At 52.6% G+C, this 15,562-nt stretch overlaps 1 protein-coding gene across 1 annotated transcript in view; it reads left to right on the top strand.

The window, feature by feature from the left end:
• Positions 1–15,562, top strand: part of KLF13 (KLF transcription factor 13) — a 55,438-nt gene that overhangs the window by 5,799 nt on the left and 34,077 nt on the right. The window lies entirely within an intron of this gene.

The raw sequence follows: 15,562 nt of genomic DNA on the forward strand, positions 1-15,562 counted from the left end.
TAAGGTTGAGCCTTCTCCATTGTAAGATAGTTCACAAACTGACTTAAAACCGCAGCTTTCACGACCCTAGAGCTGAAAGGCCCCTTTTTCTCGGTAAATTTGGACTTGAGCGGTCCTAGGAATGCCGGTGTCAAAAACAACGGATATCGGAGGAACAGTCCCTTCGGAGGCTGCCCTTGCGTTTCTGGTCCCCTGGTGTGGCTGGCCCCAGCCACGTGGCAGGTGGTGGGGTCAGGGGTGAAGGCGAGGCCATTTCTAGGCTTTGCGAGTCAGAATTAAGGGTGTGTGAACTCAGATCGGGTGTGGGGTTAGGGTAGGAGTGTTGGTTCAGCTTGGCAACGTACCTGCAAGGGTGGGTGTGACTGTGGGGGAGGGGCCAACCTTGGTTCGGAACCAGGTGCGTCCTGAGTACTAGGGCGGGGGTGAGCGCTTGGGGCGTGGCTGGGGTTGAGGGCCGCGGTCCAGGGCAAGGCCGGTAGTTGGCGGCAACCGTAATGTTGGAAAATGTTTCTGCAGCCAGTTTCACTTTGGTCTCCCACCCGGCAGCACCCACTAGCTGAGTTCGCGAGTCGCGGAGGGGCTGGCCGAGAGGCGGGGCTCCCTATCCTGGGCGGGGCCGTCTCTGTCCCGGGATGGCTTCCGGATTCGCTTGCCCGCTGGTTCACGCGCTATGGGCCCTAAGCGGGCCCCTTTGCTAGAGGATTGAGGCAGGGGCTCTGGGAACCCGCGTCTCCCGCAGTGGGGTGAAAGCCAGTCTCTGCGGGGTGCCTGGAAAACCTAGGCGGGCAGAAGAGGATGGAAACAACACTCCGCTTGCAGTGTGCTGTGTCTGTTGTTAGAGCATGGAGCCGGCCCTCCAGGTGTGCAGAAACTGGAAGCCTACCTCCAGAGCGGATGCCGACCTCCAAGTCAGAAGAGCACAGATTCCCCTTGGGCCCTTGGAAATGCAGATTTCCAGGTCCCGGATGCTGACCTGCAGCTGAGCTCTGCGGTTTAAGTTGTCCCCTAGGTGAATCTGATTATGAACCAAGAACCGGCCTCTGGCCAAGAGCAGCTCTAGGAAGCGCATTTCCAGCCCAAGCCCAGGTGTGCAAAGTATAAGTAACTGGTGCTCACAGAAGAGACAGAGGCAGCCCACAGAAGGGAGAGGCTGCAGAGGGTGACAGAAAGGCCAAGGCACCCTGAGAAGACCCGCAGCAGACCCTGGCCCTGAGGTGTATGCGGTTTGCTTTGTGGGCTCCCAGCAGTGTATTCCGGTTGTCTGCAGGCCGTGGCTCAGGTCATGCCAGGCCTTCTACTCCACTAGGGATCCCCTCCCCTCATAGCGATTTCATGGCAAGGGGTGAATATCTAATCTACTTTAGCGAGAAGGCAGTTGGCACCTTGCTCTGTCTAGCTCTGTGACCAGGGACGGGTCCTCAGACCTCCCTGCAACTTGGTGATGTCTCCCCTGACCTGGAAGGCTGTGTTTGTGAAAACCTTTGGGAAGTGCAAGGGTCAGCTTTGACTCTGGGGGGAACTTGGCCTTCCCTGGCGCTGCTCTGATCTCCCACCCCCACCCTGACCAACTGCACGCCAGGAGCTTCCTGTCCTGGTTAACTGTATGGCAGCGTGGTCCCCCACTTCCGTTCCCCAGTAGTAATCCTGGGGGCTGATTACCCCCTGCCACAGTTAGGTAATTGTTGATGTTATAGCAAATGCGTGATAAAGCAAAACAAAGACACAAATGTCTTTACGACAACTCAAGCCACGTATTATTTGTTGGATCAGAACTTCGCAGCCCAGACCTGGGAAGTGTACTAAGACTCTCTTTGGGGAGTAGCAAGACTAGGAGCAGATTTTTTTGGAGTCTGAAGGGCTTTAATGTGAAAATTGGAGGACTTGCCTAAGGAAAGGTCTGGGGCCCTCTGAGGGCAGACCCCTCTCCCCCCCGCCGCTCCCCCCCACCCCAGGTGGCCCGGTCCTGCCTCTGGAGATTCCTGTTTGTTGTCCAGAGTGGTGGGGCTTGGCAGGCCCCCAGCAGAATGGTCGCTCAGTCTTTCTTGGCTGAGATGCCCTAAATACGTTCCTACTTATTTGTTCCCACAAAGAATTGTTTTCAGAATGCCTCTGTGCTCTGTTTTCCCTCCATCGCCAGGAGCCAGAACATCTCCTTGCACACTGCTGGGGCTTGGCCCATTTCAGCAGCTCTAGGGGCCTGGCCAGAAAAGTGGGCACTGTGCAGTGCATGGCCCCTCCCTCCTGAGAGCCTGTGAGATGTTCCTGGTCACCTGGCCCTGTTTGGGGTTGGGGGCGGGAAGTAGAGTAAGATTGCATTCTCTCAACCATTTCCTGTGATAATTTGGGCAAGGTTGGTCTGAAATTTATCTTTACCCACTGCACAGGGGATTGGATCATGAGTGAGATTATTGGGGCAGGGTTTTTAGGTCCCCTCCCCGAACACAAACTCTGGATTGTTTCCAAGCCCGCTGCTTGTGGGGACCCCTCGCAGGTGCTTCCTGGTGCAGCTGCCCTGGGAAGGCAGCCTGTCAGAGTGCAGGGTGAGTGGCTAGGAACCCTTCCTCCCAGGGCAGAGCCAGGCTGGCAGAGGACCAGCACTTTGGCTGCTCCCCCTGAGTCCCAGGCAGCCAGTGGGCCTAGTTATGAAACTCTTCACACAATGCAGAAGTGTGTGGACAGAATATGCAAGCCTTCCCCTCCCCCAGCTAACCGCTGTTGCCCTGTGTTGGTGTGTCTTTTTCCAGACCCTTTCAATGATTTGCATGTATGCGTGCGTGTGTGCATCCACATAGACATTTACAAAATACAAATATAGGATCCTACGAAACACATTCTACCTCAGGCTTTTGTTCTGTGTGTTTGCTTAACAAGGCGTCTTCATTCTTTTTCCTGGCTGCATGGTATTCCAAGGTGTGGTCAGCTATGGCACCTTTCTTTTAGCAGCTGTGCAGCAGTGGACTCTGGTGTATGTCTTGGTGCAGAGGAGCTGGCATTTCTGTAGGATTGGGACCTGGTGGTGTTATTGATGGTAGTGTAGGCAACCTTTAAATTTGTTGTGGAGTTATTATGTTGCTTAAAAGACATATTATGTTTTTAAAGGAAATAGATGGATGTTCATTCTTGGTCTCCCCAGTACTGAGGTTCCTGCTGTCTGAGGTTCCTGCTGTGTTGCTGTCCTGACCTTTTTTACTTCTCCCAGTTCTCCTTTTGCATGTGTGAGAGCTTCATTCTGAGAACATTTAAAACACCACCAGCAGAACCACTGTTACTCTCTCAGGATTCACACCCACTCTCCTGCCGTCTTTACTTGCTTACCCTGCAGCTCAGCCCCTGCAGCAGTTGGGCGAGGCCCCCCCACCCCTGCCTGGCACTGGGTGGGGGCCCTGATGTGAGGCCATTTACACCCCTCCCTCCCTCCCTAGCTGAAAGAGGGCTGGAGGCCCTCCTGTGAGCAAGCTGATAGGACCACACTTCACTAAGCAGCAGCCCTGTGTGTGGTGCTCAACTCTCTGGAGCTTTCAGAGGCGGGGCCCTGCCCCTTCAGAGCAGGTGCTGCGCAGTCCACTCATACTCTTGGGCCTGCTTGCTCTGATTTTACACGGATCCAGGTGGTTGTCGGATTGCCAGACGTAGCCTACAAATCTAAAGGGAACGGTGAGGTACCTTGGTGGCCGGCTAAAAGGGAGGAAACAAAGAAACAAGCTAGTGACCTGTACCCAATGCATGTGCATGTGTATTTAGATATATAACTCAAGAAACCCTGCAGAGCCAAACAGCTCCAGGACAAACATGGGGACATTTGTGGAGGGGCATATTGTCCTCCCAGTGGTCTCTGAGGCCTGCACGCTCTAACAATTGACATTGGTAACAGTGATCTTGAGGAATCAGGGCACCGTCAAAGGGTGTCTGGTTTGTGCTTTCAGAAGGCAGTTATAATAGTTTTTAAAATAAAAACTCCTGGAATGAGGCACTCAGCTCTCACAGTTGTATCTAATCCTTCTGCACTGCTGCTAGGGGCCAGGCATTGTTCTGTTTGCATTAGTTTATAGGAAGCTATTCAGTCTTCACAAGTACCCCATGAAATAGGCACTATTATTATTACTAGTTTTCAAGTAAGGGCGCTAAGGCTCAGAGGGGTTAAGAAATATGCCCAAGGCCATACAGCAGATGAGGGGGAGCTGGGTGTGTGCTCGGGCAGCCACGATTCTGAGTTTGGGTACACTCGTGTGTGGACCTGCATACCAGGTGATGACCGGGGAGGGCAGCAGGGCCTCATGGTATTCGAAGCCTGGGTGTTCCCAGCACACTGCTCCCCCTACAAATCTTTATTACATCTCAAATGTTAAGGGAATAACGCAGTGAACACTCGTATGCTCTTCTCCTAGATTAGTCAGTTAATATTGTCACTTTTTTGTCTTTTCCTCCTTCCTTCCTTCTCTCTCTAAATACTATATTTTCTCCCTTCCCTTCCTCTCTTCTCCATTTCAGTATTACATATTATCTAATACACAGTCCATTTTTAGTTTCCCTGATGATCCCTAAAGTGTCCTGTATAAGATCCAGGATCCAGTTGATCACACATTGCATTTGATTGTCCTGTCTCTTTTGTTTCCTTTAATCTGGAAGAGTCCCCCATCTTTTGGCCTTTTGTTGCATGGGCATTTTAGGGATCTAGGCCGGTTGTCTTATAGAACATCCCACAGTCTGGGTTGTTTCCTCATGATTAGGTCCAGCTTCAACTGTTTCTGGTCAGAAATATGACACGGGTGATGCTGGCACTTTCATGCACCACACTGGGGACACGTGGTGTCAGGTTGTCTTGTTGCTGGGGCACGTGGTTAGGGTGGTGTCTGCCAGATTTCTCCACTATAGAGGGACATTCTCCCCTTGATAATTAATAAGTAACCTGTGAGGTGACCCTGTGAGGTAACACTGTGAGACTGTGGCTTTTTGGAGGGCCAGGGTGCTCCTTGTCCTGCACATGGCCAGATGTCCAAGGGGGCAGTATCTGTTCTTTAGATATTCAACCGCCTTGTGTCCAGTCCACCTGGTAGTATCTGCTTCATCTTCCAACCGCACTGACTGACAGTGCCAGATTTTCTGGGTTCTGCTGTTGGAAGTCTTTTTAAAGTCAAAGGGCAACTCAGCTGAGTTTTAGGTGTTCCCTTCCCCAAATAAACAAGACCCCTAATTTTACATGGAATGAAAATGTTTCTGGGTGGTATTTATAGCCAGCTCAGAAGGTGGTTGTGGGCGTGACCTTGGCTAGCCCACCTGCACCGTGGCTCTATGGCCACAGGTGACCTGTCTCCCAGGCTTGGGTGGGACCTGCAGCTGGCGGTACTCTTAAGTCCTGGTGGGTCTCTACATGCTTTCCAGAAAAAAAACAAATATTGATCTAAGTTCACACACCTGAGCCTGTTTTTCTTCCCTTTCACATCCCTAAGAGGGATTATTTTCTTGAGAAGTCAACTTCTCATCAAGATGGGACTGAAATTCAGTGTTCTCTCCAGCTTGGCAGTTCAGAAGCAGCTGCTGGGGTGGGACTGGGATGGGGTGGTGGGGAGGGCCGCCAAGTCCTGGGTGGGAGCGCTGAGCTCAGAAGGCCTCAGCTATCGCTCTGGGTCAATATAATGGAGATGCAAATGCTAACTTTTTACTCTGTTGGCAGTAATTTGACACTCGTCACTTAATGTAAGACAGAGAAATTCTCACCCAACCAAAAGCTCTGCCATTTGGCTGTGCGTGCGCACAGGCTCGCTCACATAAACGTGATATCCTGTTTGTTGTTGTGGCTGAACTGAGCATCTAAGCCTGAAACATGTTTATGTGGAACCTGTGATTTCTGGTTCATTTGTTCAGTTTTAGGTCTTAGGGTCCACCCTCATGCCCCCCGACCGCCCCGCCCCAGCAGCTGTGGATTAGCTGTGTGCAAGCCAGGCTTCTCAGGGGAGGCATGGAGTTCCCTCACTGAAACTAGGCCATGGTAAAGAGCCGATCATGTGCCCCGCCAGCCCCCTGCCCTTGCAGTGTCCTGGCTGTGGTGTGCCTTCCACCCTGCTCCTGTTCCCTCCGGACCCAGGGCTGGGCTGTATCACCATTTGCTGTTGGGCATTGTGTGCCTGGTCGGGGACAGCTCTGACAGGTCCATCGTTTTAACTGACATCATTCTGTACAAACAGAACAGAGGGCATGCTTCCATGGGTTTTTGTTTTGGGGTGTGTGTGGAGGGGGGATCTGTTTATTGTTCTCCTTTTTTGAAGTTCATCACACAAAAACACACGCTAACCAGGAACTTGGCTGCGCTCCGTGGCCGTTGGCCAGTCTGTCCCAAGGTGACCTGTTTGGAAAAGCGCTGAGGCTTGATGCCTCAGATCAAATGTCCCTGTGCTGCTGCCACAGGGGCGTGGCCTCCCCTGCATGGGTCAGTGACCCGTGATCCCTGAGCGCTGGGCACAGGCTTGTCTCCTTGGAGCAAGAGCCCAGGGTCTATCATGGGAGAGCTTTGCAAGAAATGGGGCCCAAATTAAAAACCACTCCCCAGAGAGCACATGGCTGAGTGCCTGCACTGGGCTACCATCTCAGAAGGAGCTTCTAAAGGTGGAGTTCTGGTGTGTGCCTGTCTCCTGCAAACACGGGTCAGCTGGAAGGAAGCTTGGGCATGGGAGAGGGCCAAGAGTGCTCAGAGGAGCTCAGGGGGCTTCCTGCCCCCCACCCAGGCCCACCGCACAGACATGGAGCGGGTCAGTAAGGTGATGGCTGGCCAGCCTGGCAGGTGGTCTAGGGCCTGGGATGGGGCCTCTCTCATGCCCTCAGGTTAAGTAGACCTGAGGTCATTCTCCTCCAGTATGTGCAGGATCTGTGATATAGCCAGGAATTTCCACCACTTGTAAATTCCTTCTCTGAGCCTTTTTGCTTGTCTTTACCTCTCTCCTGTTGTATAAACGCTTACTTAAAAAAGAAGGATAAAGAATTTGGTTTGGACCTAGAGGTAGAAGCTAGAGTTAATGGCAGATCAAGAATAGAAATTTTTGCCAGGAAGTGTTGGGAAAGAGAGGAAACAGAAAAGGCATGCGTGCACCTCAGAACTCAGCCCTTTCAGTGGGGAGGAGCGGAGACCAGGGCCCAGGCATGGCCTTGGCACTGAGTGATGATTTGCTTGGCTGGGCGAGTTGCTCAAAACCATGTCTGGGATCAGGGAGAGGGTCTGGGAGCTAGGATTTGGTATCACTGGTGTACCCTAGGCATCTTACCAGTAAAAAACCTCAAAATATTTTCAGTTGAAGGAGGGATGATCAATGGGAATGAATTACAAAGTTGCCGCTGATACTGATCTAAGCTGCATAATGAGTGATGAACAGGCTGGTTCTCCATTGTCTGAGTTGACACTCTGGCTCATCTGCTTCCCTGACTTACTGCCCGTTGTCCTCATTGCCCCGACCAGTCACATCTGTTTTGCCCATTGGTCATTGGTGGCTACCCTGTCTCCACTCAAGGTCCTTTCCCACAGCTAAGTGACTGGTGGTGGGGTGGCTAGGGACGCAGGCCACGTAGATGCCATCCACAGGTCCCCTCCATCCGTCACTGAGGCCTTGCCCACTTTCTTGGCGGCCTCACACTCTGGATTGCCCTATGCTTGTTCATCAGTTGCCATTTTGTCTCCAGCACACATGGCATGGTGGGAGGACGAGGCCCCTGTGCGAGGACCCACAGGGACCCTGGCTCCCTGCAGCCCTGCATGCTACAGCTTCCATCTTTTCCAGAGTGTCCTTTTGTGTCTGCTTGCATGGCAAATCCTGTTTTCTAAAATTATTTTGTCACTTGGCTATAAGCACTAGGGGATTCTCTGGGAGGGTCTGAAGGGCTTTGCAGGATGCTCTATTTTATGATGACGAAATGTAGTTTTAGCATTTTATACCATGCCCTCTTGGTGGCAGGGTCCAACTGACAAGTGTCTGCTGTCATAGGTGTTGTGCTGCTGTGTTGGTGAGCATATATGTGATTCTCCTGAGTTAGTATCAGGCCTTACGGTCTTGCAGGAAATTCAGCCTTGGCTTCTTATAGATTCTGATTTGAAGCTGCCCTTCCCTAATAGTGGGCTGGGTATTACGTATTAGCATTTTGCTTGGGACAAGTTGCATCATTCTTAAGTTCACTCACTTTAGGCTTTGAAAAACTTCAACCTTTCCCTGATCTTTCTCATCTCCCTGAATTATGAGCCGAGCGTTTAAAACTCTTTCCCATATTCAGCCCTTCCTTTCGCACATTCAGTACTGTTCATGGCCTCCGAAGGCAGATATTGATGTGTGTGCCCGTATATGTGTGTGCATGTGCACGTGGTCAGCCCCCGCCAAAGCTCAGGATGATTGTTCCTTTGGAAGGAAGCCAGTCACCAGGCATCTGCCCAGGTGGCGCAGGCTTTGGCAGGGATGTTTGTTTCTGTACGACCCCTGATGGGGCTGTATCACATTGAGGCTAATGAAGGAAGGAGCAGTGTGTGCCCAGCTGTGGCTGCTCAGGCAGGGCTGGCCTTCAGGTTAGAGCTGGGAGCCTGGAGCTGAGCTGGAGTGTGTGAGTTCCTGGTCCCCACTGGGGGCACTCCTTCTCAGGCCATTCTGTCTTGGACTGGGGCCAGCAGCCTGGTGTGGGAGTCTGGCCATGGCTGGGTGAACCCTCCAGCTGAGGGTTCAGCCTGGTGTGCCCTCACTTCTCCTCCCCCTCTCCCCCTACCTCTTCTCCTCCTCCTCCTCCTCTACCTTCTCCCTCCCTTCTTCCTTCTCTTACCCCTCCCCCTCTCCCTCCCCTCCCCCTCCTCCCTCACTCTCTCCCCTCCCTTCCCCTTCCCTCCCCTCCTCCTCCTCTTCCTCCTTATCCCCTCCTCCTGTCCCTCCTCCCTGACCCCTCCTCCTCTCTGTCCTCCCCATTCCCTCTTCCTCTCCCTCCTCCCCTCTCTTCTCCTCTCCTCTTCTTCCTTTCTTCCTCCTCTTTGAACTGAACCCTGGGATCCAAGCATGTTTTTTAACCTGGCTTCAGGAGTTTACAGCCCTCAGGACTAGCAGAGGGTGGATGTGCCAGAGAGCAGGGCCCCAGGGGCCTGAGGAGGGCAGGTGAAGACACCTCTCCTTTGTGCTGTAGCCCTGGCTCAGACTAGGAGACCCGGTGGGGAGGCTGCAGCTTCCTCCTCCCACCCTCTGGGGATGCTCTGGCAGCCTTTCTCCTGGGGTGTTGGAGGAGGCAGCCTGGTGGCTGTTCCTGGTCAGTCAGCATCCTCCTACAGAGCAGAAGGAGAGGAAAACACTGTATCGCCTTGGCAACCGGCTGATCTAGGGCTCAAAGTGCTTGTGGCAAGAGAAGTTCTCATTGTCTCAAGTTTCTAGGATGGGCTTCTATTTTGATTTTTTCCCTTTAATTAGCAGGAGTGACTAAGATAGCAAAATCCCTGACCTGGTTCCTATAATTTCTTTTCTTTCCTTTTTTTTGCTGAGGAAGATTCACCCTAAGCTAACATCTGCTGCAAATCTTCTTTTTGTATGTGAGCCACCACCACAGCATGGCCACTGACAGACAAGTGGAGTAGGTCCATGCTTGGGAACCAAGCCTGGTCTACCCAAGGGGAGCGCGCCAAACTCCAAACACTAGACCATCAAGGCTGGCCCTCTAATTTCTTCTTCTTCTTCTTCTTTTTTTTTTTAAAGATTGGCACCTGGGCTAACAACTGATGCCAATCTTTTTTTTTTTTTTTTTCTGCTTTGGCTCCCCAAAACCCCCTGGACACAGTTGTATATCTTAGTTGCAGGTCCTTCTAGTTGTGGGATGTGGGATGCCGCCTCCACGTAGCCTGACGAGCGGTGCCATGTCCGCGCCCAGGATCCAAACCCTGGGCGGCCACAGCGGAGCGCACGAACTGAACCACTAGGCCACGGAGCTGGCCCCTCTAATTTCTTAATAAACATTTATATTCCCTTTATAGGAGGAACATTTCTTCTGGTGATTCATTGACTTTTTCTTTTAAACTGTGCAAAGCAGGGTGAGAGCAGCACAAAAAGCCCCTACTGCCCACAGCTGCAGGCCAGCTGCAGGCGGGGTGCACTGCAAGGGCCCATGCACCGGGAGCTGTTAAATACCATGCCAGGACTGTAGTGGCATTGAGGTTGATAAGTTGCATGGGAAATTTGGGGGAGATGCCTCTCAAATCTCAGGGTGTTCAGATCCCCATAACTTGAGTTTCTGGAAGTCGTCTGATAGACCAGTAAGTCTTTCTGAGCTCAAGCAGTGCTCTCCCCACCCTTGAGGTCGCATTCTCTGGGAAGGCCAAAGTGTGAACTAGTTTTATACCTCGGTACAAGGTGACACTGTGGTGTTAAACCATAACTGCTCATGTAGGTAGCTTGGGCTGCATGTGCCCATTGGGTGTCTTCCTGTCCACCGTCTCAGTGGGAGCACCCTGAGAGAAGTCCGGGCCAGGTGGGGACCTGGGGGGCTTTGCCCGTTACCTGGGCATCCCTGGGCGTCCCTGCTTCATCTACCTGCAAATTACCTTGAACAGAGTCACCTGCCACCAGGTAGGAAGAACCAGGTGAGTATACAAGAAATCTGACTTCATTCATGCTATCATCAGTAGGGCTGACCCTGGTCTCTGGACAGGTGGTGTGTCCTCGAAGCCTCTGTGGAGTTATAGCTAGGCCTGTATCCAGGGTCCTGTCTTTGTTGTGGGTCCCTTCCCTCGACACAGGCTGAAGGTGTGCAGGTTGGGAAGGCCTACCTTGTGGGCCCTCCTTCCTCTGGCCTCACTGCCAGCCCCACAGGTGTACCTGTTTGGAAAGCGTCTCCCTGCAGCAGGGGCTGTTGTGAGTGCTGTGGGGGCTGGACCCACCAACCCAAGCCTGAAGGAAATGCCCAGATCTGCTGCATTTATTTTGGAGCGAGTCCCTGGTGTTACTTGGTCACATGCTGAACCTCCCAGGTTTTCCCATCAAGCGCTGGGCACCCTCCTTACCTGGGCACCAAGCAGCCTTCTTGTCATCCTTTCTCCCTTCGTAAGGAACCCCTTTCAAGGATGGATGCAGAATTTGACTTTTTTTGTGAAGAATTTACTTTTTATGGTGTTTGAGAGAAAACTCCAATTAAAAGTATTGAAATGATATTGAAAAGTATTGAAGTGCAAAGCACTAACACATTGGAGAGTTTCGTCCAATACCCAGCACCTCTGTGCCCTTCATCAGACCTAACAATTTGGACTTTGAGCCGCACGTCATTGCTGCGTCTCTCGTCCTGGCTACATGGAAGTTTAACTCCATCTGTGTTGTGTTTTAGTAACCTTCAGAAAGGAGCCTCTCAATGTTTTGTTTTTGTCAGAGAAAGGCCTTTTTGTCTGATTATGCACTGTCATTTAAACAGAGAGACCAAGTGGAATGTTGATGGGGATGCTGGCTTTGGAGTGAGAACAGGTTGAGCCTGGCTCCAGGTTCTCGTCTGTAAAGCAGGTCAGGGTGTGCTGACCTCTGAGGACAGAAGGAGAGTGTGTGTGAAGCACCCAGTAGGAGGGGTGTGTGTGTATTATATGTAGTGTGTGTTATGTGCATGTGTTGTATGCGTGTGTGTGGCACATGAGCATGTGTGTTCGTGTGTGTGGTATGTGTGTGTGTATGTGGTGTGTGTGTGTTTAACCTGTAGGAGCAGAATTTCACCCACTGCTCTGAATGAACAGATGTATTTGCTGCCCTCTCTTTTGAAAAGAAATAGACAATTTAGAACTACTTTTTTGAAGCAAGTGCCAGCTCATGCCCCAGGGCCCTCCCAGAGCTGCCCTGTGTCACCACGTGTGTGTTGAGCTTCACAAGCAGTGTGGCCCCAGCTGTGTCTCAGCCTCAGCTCCTGAGTCTGTAAAATGCTCCTCTTGGGCTGTGGGAGGATGAACTAGGAGCCGCCAGCAGAAAGGCAGAGCAGACAGCGAGGTGCCATGAGCATCTTGTTGCTATGGAGACTTACTGCCTGGGCCGCTGTGCTCACATTAGGGAGTGGCAGCCCCATCTCAGGTGAGCCTCATTTGTTACCAGGTAACCGAGCCCTCCCAGGTACCAGCCGGTTGTACCTGGCTAGGCTAAAGAGCAGAAGCAGCTGAACTAGAAGTTTGAGGTGAAAGACACGGTCACTGGTCATCAGAGCAGTTCTGGAGGTGCCTGCCTGCCTGAGATGGGCACAGGGTTGGGCCTTACCCTCTCCCTCCTCTGGATGTCAGTACCCTTGGACAATCTCATAGTGACAAGTGGCTGTGCTAGTCCTGCCAGGTGACTCCACCCAAATGGAAGGACTTTCTGAGTCCAGGTGTGCTCTGGGCAAGACTTCCAGAAGCATGCAGTCTCTGGGGGAGGATGCGCACCCCTCAGGGAGGCCCGGGCCATGACGGGTTTCATAACTGGCAGCCTCTTCAATCTAAGAACAACAGAATCCTGTTTGCCGTGAGACTCGCTTCCCCAGACCACTCGTAGTGGCTCCTTCAAGTGGAGAGTGCTTGTCTCTGCTGTCAGAGCATCTTAGACAGACACAGCCAGGGAATCCCACTGAGGACCTACGTTTGCTATTTTTATAACTTTCCTGGGCTTCTCTGGTTTCAGCACACATTCCACTTGTGTTTATAGGAGTAATTGCTTTCTTGAGCTTTGGGCCATCTGCGGATATTTTTTTTCCTTTCTTTTCTCTTTCTTGGGGGGCAACAATTCTATGTTTGCAGATATGAGAATTGTTTCCCAAATGGAAGTATGAAAGTGTTCTTGGGGCTGGCTTTTCAGTCATCCAACCATGATTTTGTCCCCTTTTCTGCCTGTTTTTCATCTTTCTATAAGTGTGTTTGGCATCAGGATGCTTCCTGTGTGGTCTGAGGTGACCATTTTGAATGAATATAAGAGCTGAGGGCATCTGTTCTGAGTTAACACCTGGGTGCTGGCATAGCCTTCCTTTCTCTCTCCTGGCATCTGACTGTTCCAGAGGATATTTGTGAATGTCTGGGTTGGGGCAGGGGCTGTTCTAGGGGTGTGAGATCTCTGAGTCCTCCCATGGACCAGCTCCTTTGCTCAGATGGAGGACCCTGAGGACCTGTGCTGTTGCCATGCCCTGCTCATGGGGTCTTGAGCATGTCTTCTCCCTTTTCTGTTTCAAATGACTTGGGTTTGGAGAGGCCCCTGAGCTGGGTGCACCCTGCAGGTTTGCACAGGACCCATGAGTTCAGATGTGGCTGCTACAGCTCTCCTCCCAACACTACCCTGAGAGAAACAGCGGCCAGACCTGTGGTGGCTGCATTTGGATGTCCTTCATAGTAAAGAGGCTGGGGGTGGACAGGCCAGAGCTGTCTGTGCAGACAGGCTGGACAGGTGCGTCCTCCAGAAGAACCTCCTGCAAAACCGGCCTCTGCACTTGCACTGTCCCAGTCGTTGCCCTGGGCAATGAGGGGAGACCTCCTTCAGGATGCTCACCTACATGGAGAAGTCAAGGACCCGAGGGATGTCCAGCCTTCTTTGGGAACCAGAGTGGGAAGGTGCTTTAGCCAGCGGGTGGCCTGGGTGCTCCTGGGTCTTGGCAGGGCCGTGTGCCCACCTGTGCCAGCAGCACCCTGGGCCATAGTAACGCAAACTGGGTTTCATGTATTAGGGGATGATTTCCAACCACAGGAAATGGCCCGGGAAAGTTTCTACTTAAATTGCCCATTGTTGTCGAGAGCCGGCTAGCCTGGATTGTGGGCACGCTCGGTGGGATATGGATGTTCTGACTGTGGGCCACCATGACTTGGCATCTCTTGGTCCAGGTTCCTGAATCGGCTTGGGAAGGTACAAGGTATCTGCCTTCTCAGTCTTCCTGGAGGGCTGAGGCTCACCCCTCTGGGATCCCCCACCTGGTCATCCTGCTTTCATGTCTCTCCCTGGGAGAAATGTCTTGCCCCCACCCACTCTGCCCTCACTTTTCTTCTGGGTGCATTTTTGTGTGATAGTTTGTTTGGTGTCTCTCCTCCCAGTGAGACAGGATGCACTGAACAGAGGGTGAGGCTCATGCCTGCTCGGTGAATACTTGTGGCACAAATGGCCAGTTCTCTAGGATGACTTTGGCCTGGGGCATGCTCCCTGCTGTAATCTGAATGTTTGTGTCTCCCAAAGTCCATGTGTTGAAATCCTAATGCCCGATGTGATGGTATTTGGAGTTGGAGCCTTTGGAAGGTGATTAGGTCATGAGCCCTCAGGAATGAGATTAGTGCCCTTATAAAAGAGACCCCGATTGCTCCCTTGCCCCTTCACCACATGAGGACACAGTGAGAAGGTGCCGGCTGTAAACCAGAAAGAGGGCCCTCACTGGAACTCGACCATTCTGGCACCTTGACCTTGGACTTCCCAAGCTCCAGAACTGTTGGTAGTAAGTTTTTGCTGTTTGTCAGCCACCCAGTTGGTGGTATTTTGTTACAGCCAGAACAGACTAAGACGCTCCCAGCCCCTTGGGTAAACACCCACCAACACCTTCTCAGCTACCTGGGGTTAGCACCTGGTGCCTGCATAGTCTAGAGTCTGTCACTCAGCTCCAGAGGCAGGACTTGCTACCCCCCTCATCCCCCCCCAGGCCAACAGGGGCGCCCCCAGGTCTATCCTGACAGCAGCCTGCACCTGGAGGGTGGCTGGCACCTGGCCTTACCCCCTCGCTCGAGCAGGGCTGGGGGTGTGGGCAGAGTGGTCTCCTGATGTCTTCCTCACAGCCTTCACCTGCATTTTTAGGCCAGGACCAACTGACAGTGGGCTGTGGCTCAGACCTCTCCGTGCATCCAGCTGACGGGGTTCTGGGGAGGGTGCTGGGGGTGCCGGGACCAAGGCTGGGAACTGACAGCAGCCTAGGTACTTGGCAAACTTGGCTCCTTGGTGCCTTGGCTAATGGCCTTTGCCTTTTGGGGGTGGCCTGCTCTTGCCCCCTGCCTGGCCCATGGCAGGGTAGGGGGCGCCCTCTTCTTAGGAGCCCGCACTGAAGGACCTGTTTCCACTGTTTCCTCTGTCATCCTACACCTCTCCCCAGGGCCAAACATGGCTGACCCAGGATGTATCCTAAGAATGTGGGCAATGAGTCCTGGTCCTTGGATTTGTAGATTTTTTTCCTAAAAGCAGTAGAACCTTTCAACAAAATCTCATAGATTCCAGTGCAGGAAAGAGCTGGGGAGGATTGCTGGCAGGGGCAGGAGTAAGGCTGGGCGGGGTTTGGGCTGTGACCCTTTCATCTCTCAGCAGTCCTGGGCACTCTCCCTGTTCTCTGAGGACAGGCCCCACTGAGACTGGCTGTATTGTCTGGAGGCTAGCACAGGGTCCTGCCTCCGCACCTTGGTGATGTGGAGGGGAGGGAAGTCAGATGAGTGAGGTTCAGCCGCCAAGGCTGCAGGCTATGTGCAGGCTGACGCTTGGAGCTGGGCCTGGGAGTGTGGGCCCTCGAGGTCTGGGGTAGGTGCTTCTGGGGCTGTGGGTTGGTGTCCTCTCTGGCCTTTCAGTGGGGTGCCACCCTGACTGCCCAGGCTTTGAGAATGGTGATTGGGTCGGGGCTCTGT

This window comes from Equus przewalskii, chromosome 1 (genome assembly GCF_037783145.1).
Source record: "Equus przewalskii isolate Varuska chromosome 1, EquPr2, whole genome shotgun sequence".
NCBI classification, from domain to species: domain Eukaryota; kingdom Metazoa; phylum Chordata; class Mammalia; order Perissodactyla; family Equidae; genus Equus; species Equus przewalskii.